This window comes from Phascolarctos cinereus, unplaced genomic scaffold (genome assembly GCF_003287225.1).
Source record: "Phascolarctos cinereus isolate Bilbo 61053 unplaced genomic scaffold, phaCin_HiC Scaffold_726;HRSCAF=1367, whole genome shotgun sequence".
Lineage (NCBI taxonomy): Eukaryota > Metazoa > Chordata > Mammalia > Diprotodontia > Phascolarctidae > Phascolarctos > Phascolarctos cinereus.
The window spans coordinates 421,313,890-421,326,372 of record NW_027556098.1 but is presented as its reverse complement, the minus strand read 5'-3'; positions in this window follow the sequence as shown (position 1 = coordinate 421,326,372).

Genomic DNA, 12,483 nt, shown 5'->3' with positions numbered 1-12,483 from the left:
GGAAAGGGAAAATGACAAATGTTGTTAAGGGATGTGGAAAATTTGAGGCACTAATTCACTGTTGGTGGAATTGTGAAGTGATCCAACCATTTTGGAGAGCAATCTGGAATTATGCCCAAAGAGTTATTAAACTACCTATACCCTTTGATCTACCAATACCACTACTTGGTCTATTTCCAAAGATGATTAGGAAAAAAGGAAAAGAATGTATATGTTCTAAAATGTTTATAGCAGCTCTCTTTGTGGTGGCAAAGAGCTGGAAATTGAAAATGTCCATCAACTGGGGATGGCTGCACAAGTTGCGGTGTATGATTGTGATGAAATACTACTGTGCTATAAGAAATAATGAGCTTGATGATCTTAGAAAAAAACATGAAAAGACTTTCATGAAATAATGAAGAGCAAAGTGTGCAGAACCAAGAGAACATTGTATACAGTAATAGCAATACTGTTTTAAGAATAACGTTCAGCAAATAAGTTATTTTGACTATCATAAGTACCCCAATTAACTATAAAAGACATATAAAGAAATATACTATCTGCAATCATAGAAATAACTGATAAATAGAAGCATGTATAGCATAATTTTACATATCTATATCTGTATATACCTATTTATGTCTAATGGTAGCTATCTCTAGGGTAGGTGGTAGGGGGTGGGGAAGAAAAAAAAGAAATTTATATGATGATTTAATTATATATTTGAAAGTAATAAATAGCAAGTTGTGCATAGCAGATTTGCAGTTTCCTGTGCAATCATCTTTTTTACTGTGCTATGTTACGGAGATGCTTGTTTTATTCCATAAATTAAAAATTAAAAAAAAAACTTAAAGGGAAATGTAAAATTCTCAAAATAAAATTGATTTAAGTTTTAACTTTAAAAAACCTTCATTTTTTTAAATAAAATTTTGAGTTACAAATTTTCTCCTTCCCTCCTCCCATCCCTCCCTAGGATGGTGAGCAATTTGATACAGGTTATATATGTAAACGTATTTCCACATTAATGGTGTTGGAGACACAGAAGGATTAAGCATCCAAGCCATAAGTTCCTTGAGCCAATCACATCCTGACAATGGTTTCAGTTGTTTTTCAGGAAAAATTAGCTTATAATTCTTAGGGCTAAAGGTTAGGATGTTGTTCCCAGCACACAACACCTGCTGTTGATGAGGTCCTTACTGTCTTCATCTTCCTTCACTTACATGACCTTAGTGTTGATATTAGTCAACACTGATCTCAAGGCTATAAGAAACCTGACATATACTACTACACTAAAGGAGGAAAAGAAAAATGAAGACAGAAGGGTGAAAAAACACAACAAAGCAAGACAAAACAATTGTAACAGCCATATGGAGAAGTGGTTGGTTGTTGTCCTTTGTTTTCGAAGAGGACCAAAATGCCATAATGATGCTAGAGTCAAGTTTGAGTGTGTCTGACTGTGGCTGATCAGACCATATGAGCTCAGAATGCTCTACCACAGGTTGGGCACAAACAGTCCAGGTGAACATTTGGGGTGGATTCTCTAAATTTACACATCCTACATTTCCTTTGAGCTGTTTCAATTCTACTTAGCTCACAGAGAGCAGCACCTTTTCTAATGTGGACATGCCATGCTGGGTGGTCCTGTGCCAGTGTCTCCCATGTTACACAATTAATTCCAAAGTTCTTCAGAGAGACCTTGAGAGTGTCCTTGTATCACTTCTTCTGACCAGCATGTGAACACTTGCCCTGTGTAAGTTCTCCATAAAACAGTCTTTTTGGCAAGCGTACATTTTGGATTCAAACAACATGGCTAGCCCACTGAAGTTGTGCTCTCTGAAGTAAAGTTTGAATGCTTGGCAATTGAGTTCAACAAAGGACCTCAGTGTCTGGGATCTTATCCTGCCAGGTGATCTTCAGAATCTTCCTAAGACATTTCAAATGGAAGTGATTCAGTTTTCTGGCGCGATGCTGGTAGACTGTCCAGGTTTCACAGGCATACAACAGTGAAGTCAGCACAACAGCTCTGTAGACCTCTAGTTTGGTGGTCAGTCCCTCCCACACTTTCCTTTTGAGCCTCCCAAACACTAAGCCAGCTCTGGCAACATGTGAGTCAACCTCATTATCAATGTGTACATCCCCAGAAAGTATACTTACCAAAGTAAGTGAACTTATCCACAGCATTCTATTTGTTTTCCATTTGTGGTAACTGATGGTTCCACATATACACGGTGTGGCTCTGGCTGATGGAGCATCTGTGTTTTCTTGGTGTTAATTGTTAGGCCAAAATTAGCACAAACAGCACAGAATTGATCCCAATGTGGAAGAATGAAAAGTGTCAATCCTGAGCCTTTCACCCTCCCTCCGGAAGGACCAAATCTCAGATTTAAACAAGTAAGTCCATGTAATGCCAACTGTTTGCAATTCATAAAATGAATCTCTAAAAGTAAATGGGTCAACAAGAGCAGAAACATGGCTGATAGCAGATGAAGAAAATAAGACTTCTTGCATTGTCAATAACCCTCATTATGAGTCATGGAGGGTTACCCTACTCTACCGACCACTCAGTGTTCTCTGGCTCACCAGCCAAGACGTCTCCTTCTTCTCCTCCTCAGATATCCAGGGGGTGAGAGGGAGCTACTGAATCTTTGCCCCATTAAAGCCTCCTGAGAGATTTCTCTATTTGTTCAGGAGGGGCTGCGCAGGCACTTTCACCTCTCCCTTGTTGTCAGAAAACATGCCATCACTTAATCATGTCACCTTTGGTCTTCCTGGCCCTTTTTCCTCTGGGTTTTATACTGGAAACAATTTGGAGGGGTCAATTACTTCTGATTAAAGCAAAGCAAAGAGCTACAGTAGGCTTATCTCTTGCTTCTGCCCCTGCTCATGCTCACTTTAAGTGCACCCATGAATCTGCCCATTCTGCTGCTACTGGGCTGCCATTGTCATTGAAGCCCACAGCTATTGCCCACTCTGGGTTACCTTCTAATTCTCATTCCAGGGCCTCCATATTTTTTTAACTGCCACCATTACCACCATTGTCACTCTGTGCTACTGGGGCCTCATTCTGCCCCTTCTACCAGGGTCAAGTGTTACCCTCAGCCTATGCTGCCACTGACCCACTCCCACATTGAGGCAGGAATGTTATTGGTACTGCTACTGCTAGGACCTGACTCTGAACTCCTGTGCTGTGATATAGCATTGCTGAGGACTGACTATGCTCACTCCTCTCCACAAAATGTCAGGGCAGAGTCACCAAACAGAACACAAAGAAACAAGAAGACAAACAAAAAAAAAGGACTCCTCTGTACCAGGACATGGGCTTGATCTGGCATGTGCAGGCAGGATCTAATTATGCCAATATAGAGTGGGATGCCAGGTAGACAGACAGAGAGAAAGATAAGAGGAGGAGAGGAAGAGAGAAAGAAAGAGAGAGAGACACACACATACACACAGAGAGAGGTAGAGAGATAGAAAGGGAGAGGAAAGGAGGGAGAAAGGAGAGATTGACAGGGAAAGAGACAGAGACTCAGAGACAGAGAGAGTTCAGTTTAGATATGAGAGTGGCGGCTACACTTCTTTCTGAATTATTTAAGCTGATGCATACCCCCTTCAGAAACACATCTTGGATGCTTTTTAGAAGATTAGTCCACACCCATAATTACAGAAAGATCTTTGGGTTCCTGGGGAGAACCAAGAAATTTCCTCACAAGAGCCTCCCCACAAATTGCATGTGGTACAGTTTCCATTAGCCTCCCAAATGCCACAAAAAAGCCTTAAGGTCAATGTTTTGGACTATGACAAAATCATTTTCCAGGGGGAGGGTGGGGAAGGTATGACCTACTCTAAGCCTAATGTCTACATCTACCAGCTTATGCTTACCTTCAGTCAAAAAGCTTTAAAGCTTTCCATTGCCTGGTAACAAGTCCAAACATCTTAGCCTATCATTCATTATGATACCCAACCTGTGTTTCCAGCTTTATCTGTCACTACTGGCTTCCACATACTCTCTCCAGTATTGATTAATTTCTGAACATGCCATGGACTTTCCCATCTTCAAACCTTTGCTCCTAATATCTACTCTTTATTGGAGGAACCTGTCTTCTCCACATTTTGAAATTTTTAACTATTCTTTTTTGTTGTTGTTGTGAGGTATTTGGGGTTAAGTTACTTGCCCTGGGTCACATAACAAGTAAGTTTTATGTGTCTGAGGCCAGATTTGAACTCAGGTCCTGACTCCTGGGCTACTGCTCTATCCACTGTGCAACCTAACTGCCCCCTAACTATTCTTTAAGATTCAGTTTAAATTCTACCTCTTCAAAGAAACTGTCAGATGAAAGTATTCTCTCACTCTTCATGACCCTTGCTGCACTGGGATGGTGCCCATTATTTTACATGAATGAGATGCCATCTTGTATTTTATAATTGTGTACATGTCTTATCTCCTCAAGTAGATAGTACAATTCTTGAGGGTGAGGGCCATGTCTTAGAATCAGAGTTGTATCCTCTTGTTCAGTCATTCAATCATGTCTCACTCTGTGAGTTCATGGACCATAGCATATCAGTGGTGTCCATGTTTTCTTTCTTTCTTTTTTTTGGGGAGGTGTGTGTGCAAAGATACTGGAATGATTTGCCATTTCCTTCTCCAGTGGATTAAGGCAAACATAGGTTAAGTCACTTGCCCAGGGACACACAGCTAGTAAGCGCCTGGGGCTGGATTTGAACTTAGCTCTTCCTGACTCCAGTCCCAGCACTCTATCCACTGAGCCACCCAGCTGCCCTTCACCGCTTAGCCTAAAAGCTAGGCTAAAAGTGTAAATAGTACACAAATCATAGGATCATGTTTAGAGATGGAAAAGTCTTTAGAGGTTATTCAGTCCAGCCCATATATTTCACTGAGAAGGAAACTGAGGTGTAGAGAGGTCATCATTTGCTTAGGGTTACCCTGCTATTGAAGCAAGATTCAAACTTAGGTCTTCTTGATTCCAAGTCCAGCACTCTATTCACTGTGCACAGCTATAGGTGAGCATATTTATTAAGTTAGTGAATGAACAGGTATATAATTCCTTCAGAAACCTCAAAGTGCTGATGGAGCAATGGGACCCCTAAAAAAGGGTTCTTGAATTTTCCCACAAATTTCAGCAGCCCAGATCCTTGGTGTTCACCTGAGGCATCTGGCCCATCCTATTAATAATCCTTTCAACTGTCCTTTCATTGTGGTCTCTGATCCAGCCCAGCCTTTCATTCTCTGTTACCTTCAGACCAGCAGAGGCTACTTGCCACTCCTTAATCCCATCAAGATCTTCTCACTGACCTTTTTTTCTTTCTCTGTATAAAAGTTTCATTCTCACCTCCATTAAGCACAGACTCACTAGGAATCTTGCCCACCCAACCAGAGCCATAATAAACTCTCTAATAGAACTGAAAGAAGGCTTGAGTGGTCAAATTCTTTCAAGGCAGACCCACACTGTACCCTTGCATTTTGGGGTTTCTAACACCCCTAGACTGCATCAGTGCCATATAAATGTTAGCAACTTTTTTTAGCAACAATTTTGCTAAGGTTATCTAGTCTGGGATAACATTGGATCTTCTTTTATAATATATAATAACAGCCATTAAAATTTATATGGCACCATAGGGTTGCAAAGTGCTTTGCATACAGTAGCCCATTTGACAATAATAAATCATGTTTATAAAACACTTTAGATTTCTATGCAATTTCTCCACAACAACAACCCTACAAGGTTAGTAGCAACAGTATTCCCATTTTTCAGATGAGGTAACTGAGGTTCAGAGGGTTAAAACCCTTTATTCACTGTGACTAAGTATAGTCTCAGAGCTCAATCCAGAGTTTCTGATTATTCTAGGATTATTAATATTGAACCACATTGCCCTATTACATCTGACCAGAATCCTAGATCAATGTCCTGAAAGGTATTCTTATCTGTTGGGCTCAGTTATGTCCATTACAGAATACAACAACCTGTTGAAAAGTTAAAAAAATCTGGGTTTCTCCAGATATTATCCATTTCTTTTCAGAATGTTTTTGAATCAATCTGTTTTGGCAAGAGAAAGATAGCCTGCCTCACCCCAAGAGACTGCATCTTGCCAAAGAGGTAGATCAGTGTTGCTAATTGTAATTGTCATTATTCAGAAAGAAAGTTTAGTGCTCTAAGACTCTGGTCCCAGGCCAAGAGCCTAAGGCAGAACTTTGAACCAGGCAGAATTGCTAATCACAGGACCTTGAACTCCCTGAGATTAGTCCATCTTTCAAGTGCTGAAATGAAAAACATAAATACCTTTCAGTCACCCAAGAGACTCGTTAATGTTTGTTACTTGGCAAATTGGCAGAATATTTACAAAAACTCCCCAGGGCCTCAACTTCACCAAGGCTCATTAAAAAGTTAGCTGGCACCCTCACAGAGTCCTCATTTAATTAGGTTCTTAACATAACTACCAATTAATAGTTTTCACCACTGTCTATCTCTATGTCTGGAACTTGAAGACAAGGAGTAACCAGTATTCACTGAAGTTTGTCATATGAACCAGTCTGCTAGAAGAGGGTTACTTAAAGTCTCCCTCAGCTATTATAGAGAGCTTCCCAAATCTTTTGGGGTCAAGATCTTTAGACTGGTAATTTCTTGGCAGAGATACTGTAGTGGTTTGCTCTTTCTTTCTCCAGCTCATTTTATAGATGAGGAAACTGAGGCAAACAGAGTTAAGTGACTTGCCCAAGGTCACACAGCTACTCAGTGTCTGAGGCCAGATTTGAACTCAGAAGTTGAGTCTGCCAGACTCCAGCCCAGCATTTTGTTCACTGATATATGAAGTATTCCCCCTTTATCCGAGGTTTGGTTTTCTGTGGTTGCAGTTACCTGCAATCAACCACAAATTCCAGGGAAATGAGGTAGACAGGAAGGGAGCCCCCATTCCCATAGATGGAGGAGACTGGCATGTAGCTCAATGACACTTGAGGGCCAAGAACAGTCATGTGGTATGAAGAACCCATAGACAGAAGACACGCGGGTTGCTAAGCACAGAGGGGCAAAGCTCTAGTCTATTCCATGGAGATGGTGGGTGGTCTCTCTTCTTGCCAGTTCTTCTACAGCATTTGGAAGTTTTTTCTTCTTTTTTTAATTAAGGGGTTTATAAATCATGTTTTTAAAACACTTTAGATTTCCATGCAATTTCTCCACAACAACAATCCTACAAGGTTAGTAGCAACAGTATTCCCATTTTTCAGATGAGGTAACTGAGGCTCAGAGGGTTAAAATGCTTTATTCACTGTGACTAAGTATAGAATCAGAGCTCAGTCCAGAGTTTGTGACTCTAAGTGTAGGGTTATTAATACTGAACCACATTGCCCTATTACATCTGACCAGAATTAATTAAAGGAGCCAAGCGTCAGGAGAGAAGAGCGAGAGCGCATGACTGTGCAGCAAAGTTAATGTAAGTGTTAAAAGTTCAAGTGAGGGAGCATCTAGGTGGCACAGTGAATATAGCATCGACCCTGGATTTAGGAGGACCTGAGTTCAAATCTGGCCTCAGACACATAACACTTACTAGCTGTGTGACCCTGGGCAAATCATTTAACCCCATTGCCTAGACAAAAAAAAAAAAGTTCAAGTGAGAACTTCATGTATAGGGTTCAGTACTATTCGCAGTTTGAGGCATCCATTGGGGATCTTGGAACAGTATGGCCCATGGATAAGGGGGGACTACTATATCCATATCTATCTATCTATATGTATATTTAGAGACAGAGAGAATGTATGAACTCTCTCAGAACATTGACTCAGAACATAAGCTCATTAACTCATAATCAAATTGGTTGAATCACTAAGTACATGAACTACTGGGGAGAGAGCTATTGACTGAACATGAAAACCATTGGAAAAAAATTGTTCCCATATAATTTAAATAGAATCCTTAATCATAATCCTGAAAAATGTAAGATACCCATGCAGATTTCTATAATAAAGGCTGTAATTGACTGGTACATGTCTTAGAACTAGGAAAGTCTGTTCAAACATGAGTCCATAGAGACTTCCCATCCCCTAGTAGAAAAAAGAAAAGGAGGAAAATAGGATGAAACCTTTCATCCTATCTTCAAACCTAGAGAAATAAAGAAGAAAAACGTGAGGTGGGGTGGGGCAAAGTACCGCCTTGGAACAGGACCAAAGTTTCTCATGCCTTGTGGTTTACTAGAGAAATTTAACCACCAGATGGTGATAATAGACACTCCTTCCATCCTGCTCAGTTCTGTTGGAGAAGAGGCTTAGGAGATTCTCCCCCTTCCCCCAACCAGTGCTTTCTATGTTTTGCATGAACCTTTCATTATTAGTGTTTCATTGTTGCTTTTAAGTTTGATTCATTTAGGACCAGAGTTTTTAACCTGCAATGAGGGGGAGGGGTCTGTGTATAGAATTCAAGGAGTCTATCCATAAAGATGATAATTGAACCTATGGAGACTGAAGAGGTCACCAAGAAAGAAAAACATATTTGCAGGTGACCAGGAACAAAGACAAAAAAAAAATTCAAGTACTCCCCACCTTCTAGGGGCTTATTCAGGGAAGATAATCTGCACATATATAAATAAAAGCAAACTCTATACTAAGTAATATAATGGATTAAAAGATAGGGAAAGGGGTAACAACTAAGAAAACACATATGTCTAGCCCTGAGATTCTAGGGCAAACTGCTCCAGCTGTATCCCAGCTAGAACCCATTATTGAGATGGGGGTGGGGGTTAAAGAATGAGGAAACTGAGGGAAATGAGGGAATTAGGACAGCAAGTGATCAGATCTGGGAATTGAGTGAACCACACTGACTCCATCTTGTGACTCAATTGTGGAACTAGCTCAGTTCCCTTCCTATTTAATTATGGGTCCAGTCCTAAGCCAAGGAAGGGGTCTGGTCAGAATTTGTCAGGCAATTGCAATCACAAGAAGAAGGCCTGAAGAAAGAAACCAACATCACCTTCCTTTCTGAATATTAGCTGTGAACAGTCCAGAACATCGTAAGTTCAGAAGTTGGAGAGCAGCCAAGTGGGCCTGAAAATACTGAGCTCAGGAAGTGGTCTCCCTCAGTCCAATCCGCGGGACCTATGAAGAACCTGCCTGAGCTGTTGAGGAGCTCAGGGCCAACGATTCTGGAGACACCAAGAACTTACCTAGGCCATCCATGAACTCAGAATTGGAAATGAAGGGCAGTTTGTCTAGGTATTTCAGTGAATAGAATCCTGGACTTCTAGGTAGGAAGAACTGAATTCAAATCTTTTCTCTGTGATTTTCTAGATGCCTCAACCTGAGCAAGTCATTTACCCCCCCCCAGCCTCAGATTCTGTCATATGTGAAATGGGAATAATAATAGTGCCTACCTCAGGATCGTTGTGAAAGCCAAATGAATGAGTCAATAAATATAAAGGGCTTTCCAGATTTTAAAGCGTTCTATAAATGTTAGCAAATACTATTTCTGGAGTATCAAGCTGATAAGCCCGCACTAGCTGAGTTCTTATTGTAACCTCCACATGTCCCTGCAAATAGTAAAACTGTCTGGCTGGTAATTTGTTTCTCTCCTGCTCATCCAGGAAAAGGGCAGGAACAGAATCCACCCTGTCAACAACCATCTTTTCCCATTAGGAGACAGCTCAGACCAGGGTTTTCCCTTTTGGCTAGTCTCCTATCCTCTGATTTATTTCTCCTCTTTGTAGCAGGATAATGATCATGATGTTAATAATAGTAATAGTAATAGTAATAGTAGTAGTTATAATAATAATAATAATAATAATAATAATAATAATAATAATAATAATATTTAGCATTCCAGGCTCTGTACTAGGTGTTTTACAATCATTATGTTATTTCATCCTCACAACAGCCGTAGGAGGTAGATACTATTATTATTACCGTTTTACAGATGAGGAAATTCAAGCAGAGGTGAAGTGATTTGTCCAGCATCTGGGATTGGATTTGAACTCAGGACTTCCTGATTCCAGGCCCAGTACTCTATCTACTATACCACTAGTTGACAGAAGGGGAGAATTGTTGCCTCAGTGCCTGTGCACCATATTCTCTTCTTCCTAAACTTCCACCCTTCTCTTCTTTCTCTCAATGAGGGTGGGGGGGGAGGAAGAATGGCACAGTTTCATACATGTATAAATATATGTCCATATATGAATATATACATTTATATATTATTTAGTCATTTCAGTTGTGTCTGACTCTTCATGACCCCATTTGGGGTTTTCTTGGCAAAGATACTGGAGTGATTTGCCATTCCCTTCTACAGCTCATTTTATAGTTAAGAAAACTGAGGAAAACAGGGTTAAGTGACTTGTCCAGGGTCATGAGGCTACTAAGTGTCTGAGGATGGATTTGAACTTAGGTCTTCCTGATTTGGTGGTATATCCACTGTACCACCTAGCTGCCCAATATATGTATATACACATATCATGCACACACACAGGAATACACACACTGAAAGTTCTTCATTATACCAATGCTAATTTGACTGCTTTAGTGAAAAGTATACTGTCCTGGTACCCAAGGATCCTACTTTCAACCTCAACCCTTCCATTTTTTAACTATGAAACCTTGGAGCAATTCATTTAACCTACATGGGTGCCAATTATTCAACTTCAAAATGGAAGGTGAGTTGACCAGTGACTTCTAAAGCACATTCCAGATTTCAATCTATGTTTTGTGAAATGTTCTGCTCATTTTAATCTGACAAAATTGCCTGGGTCACTGAGGGGTTAAATGACTTCCTGAGGCTGGGGTAAAAAGACTTGAAACCTGATTTGCCTAGCTCTGATGCCAATTAATTTATGAAATTTTTCTGCATAGATATTCAAATGAAGTTATCTTTTTTAATTTTATTTTTTCTAATTATAAGTAAAATTTTTAACATTCACTTAAAAAATTTTGACTTTCAAACTTTTTCACTCCACCCTTCCCTTCACCCCTTTCTGAGATAGTAAGCAAACTGATGTAGGTTATACATGTGCAATCATGAGAAAAAATATTCCCACATCCGTCACTTTGTGAAAAAAAAAACATAAACCCCATCCAAATGAAGTAAAAAATAGTATCTTTTGATCTTCATTCAGATTCCCTCAGTCCTTTATTTTTCACTGAGAAATTTAATTCACTTTAGGATCTGCCCAAATGAGCCAATAAGCCATTTATTTTTGGAATTTAAGTTTTACTTTACCCTTTAAAACCTATAAATTTTCATGATCCAAGGTACCAAACAATGAACAGGATATTTCAGCAGAACAAGTACAGAATAGCCATTTTATGTGACAGCTCATTGAGTACAGACTCAGACACACTAACTCTTCTGGGATTTTTTTCTAAGTAGCCAAAATATATTTAAGAGGGCTCTGTTCCAGAACAGAACGACCTCTGACTAGTCTAACAATTTTTGTGGTTTATATCAGGTTTATATCATTATTTTGAATGGGATGCCACTAGTTACTTGAGTTTTACACTAGACTTAGAAACCTCAGTTCCGTAACAGATTGAATTGAGAATTGGAATTGAAATGACAACAATCAAGAAACTCAATAAACACAAATGACATCTGCCAGCACAGCACAAACATACACAAACAGTAATCTGTTTCCATAGATCTCTCAATTTGGAGCACAGAAATGCTGATCTGTAGCTTTTTCCAGGGCTTTTCAGGTTCCCCTTCCTAGAATGTGTGGAGTTGGTGACCTCACTATAGTACACTTGGAAAGTTTTCAAGATGAGAATCTGTAAGGGTTGGGTCGTAATTATGGGATTTCCATAATTATTGCATGGAATTTGCTCATCAATTTCACCAGATAAAGGTAATAATCCAGAACAGCTAAGAAACAATTCATACACTCAGAGCATATCATTCTTCATCAGTAAGTGATGAGGAATGCTTCATTTACCATTAAACAAGCATTATTTATATATTATATGAAACAAAGAAACCAAAGCCAGCTATTCATTAAAATGGAAGAAGCCATACAAAGAAAAAAGAGTATAATTGTTAAAAGAAAATGTATGCCATTTAACTAAAGGGGAATAATCTTCTTAGGTAGCTAGTTTCACTAATCAAAGAAAACTGCCTATCAGGCCAGACAAGGGAGAAAGACATTCCCAGGATTCTGGAATCCTCTTCCTTCAATAATTAAGTCTTTTTTACACCTATAGAAGGAGAAGATTGCAGGGATACCCATCAACTGGGGAATGGCTGAACAAGTTGTGGTATATGATTGTGATGGAATTCTATTGTGCTACAAGAAATGATGAGCTCAATGATCTTAGAAAAACGTGGATAGACTTGCATGAAATAATGAAGAACAAAATGACAGAACCAAAGAATGTTATAAACAATAACACAATATTGTTTTAAGAACAACTCTGCACAACTATGTCATTTTAACTATTATAAATATCCAAATTAACTACAAAGGACCATGAAGGAAAATGCTATCAGCATTCAGAGAAAGAATTGACAAATAGAAGT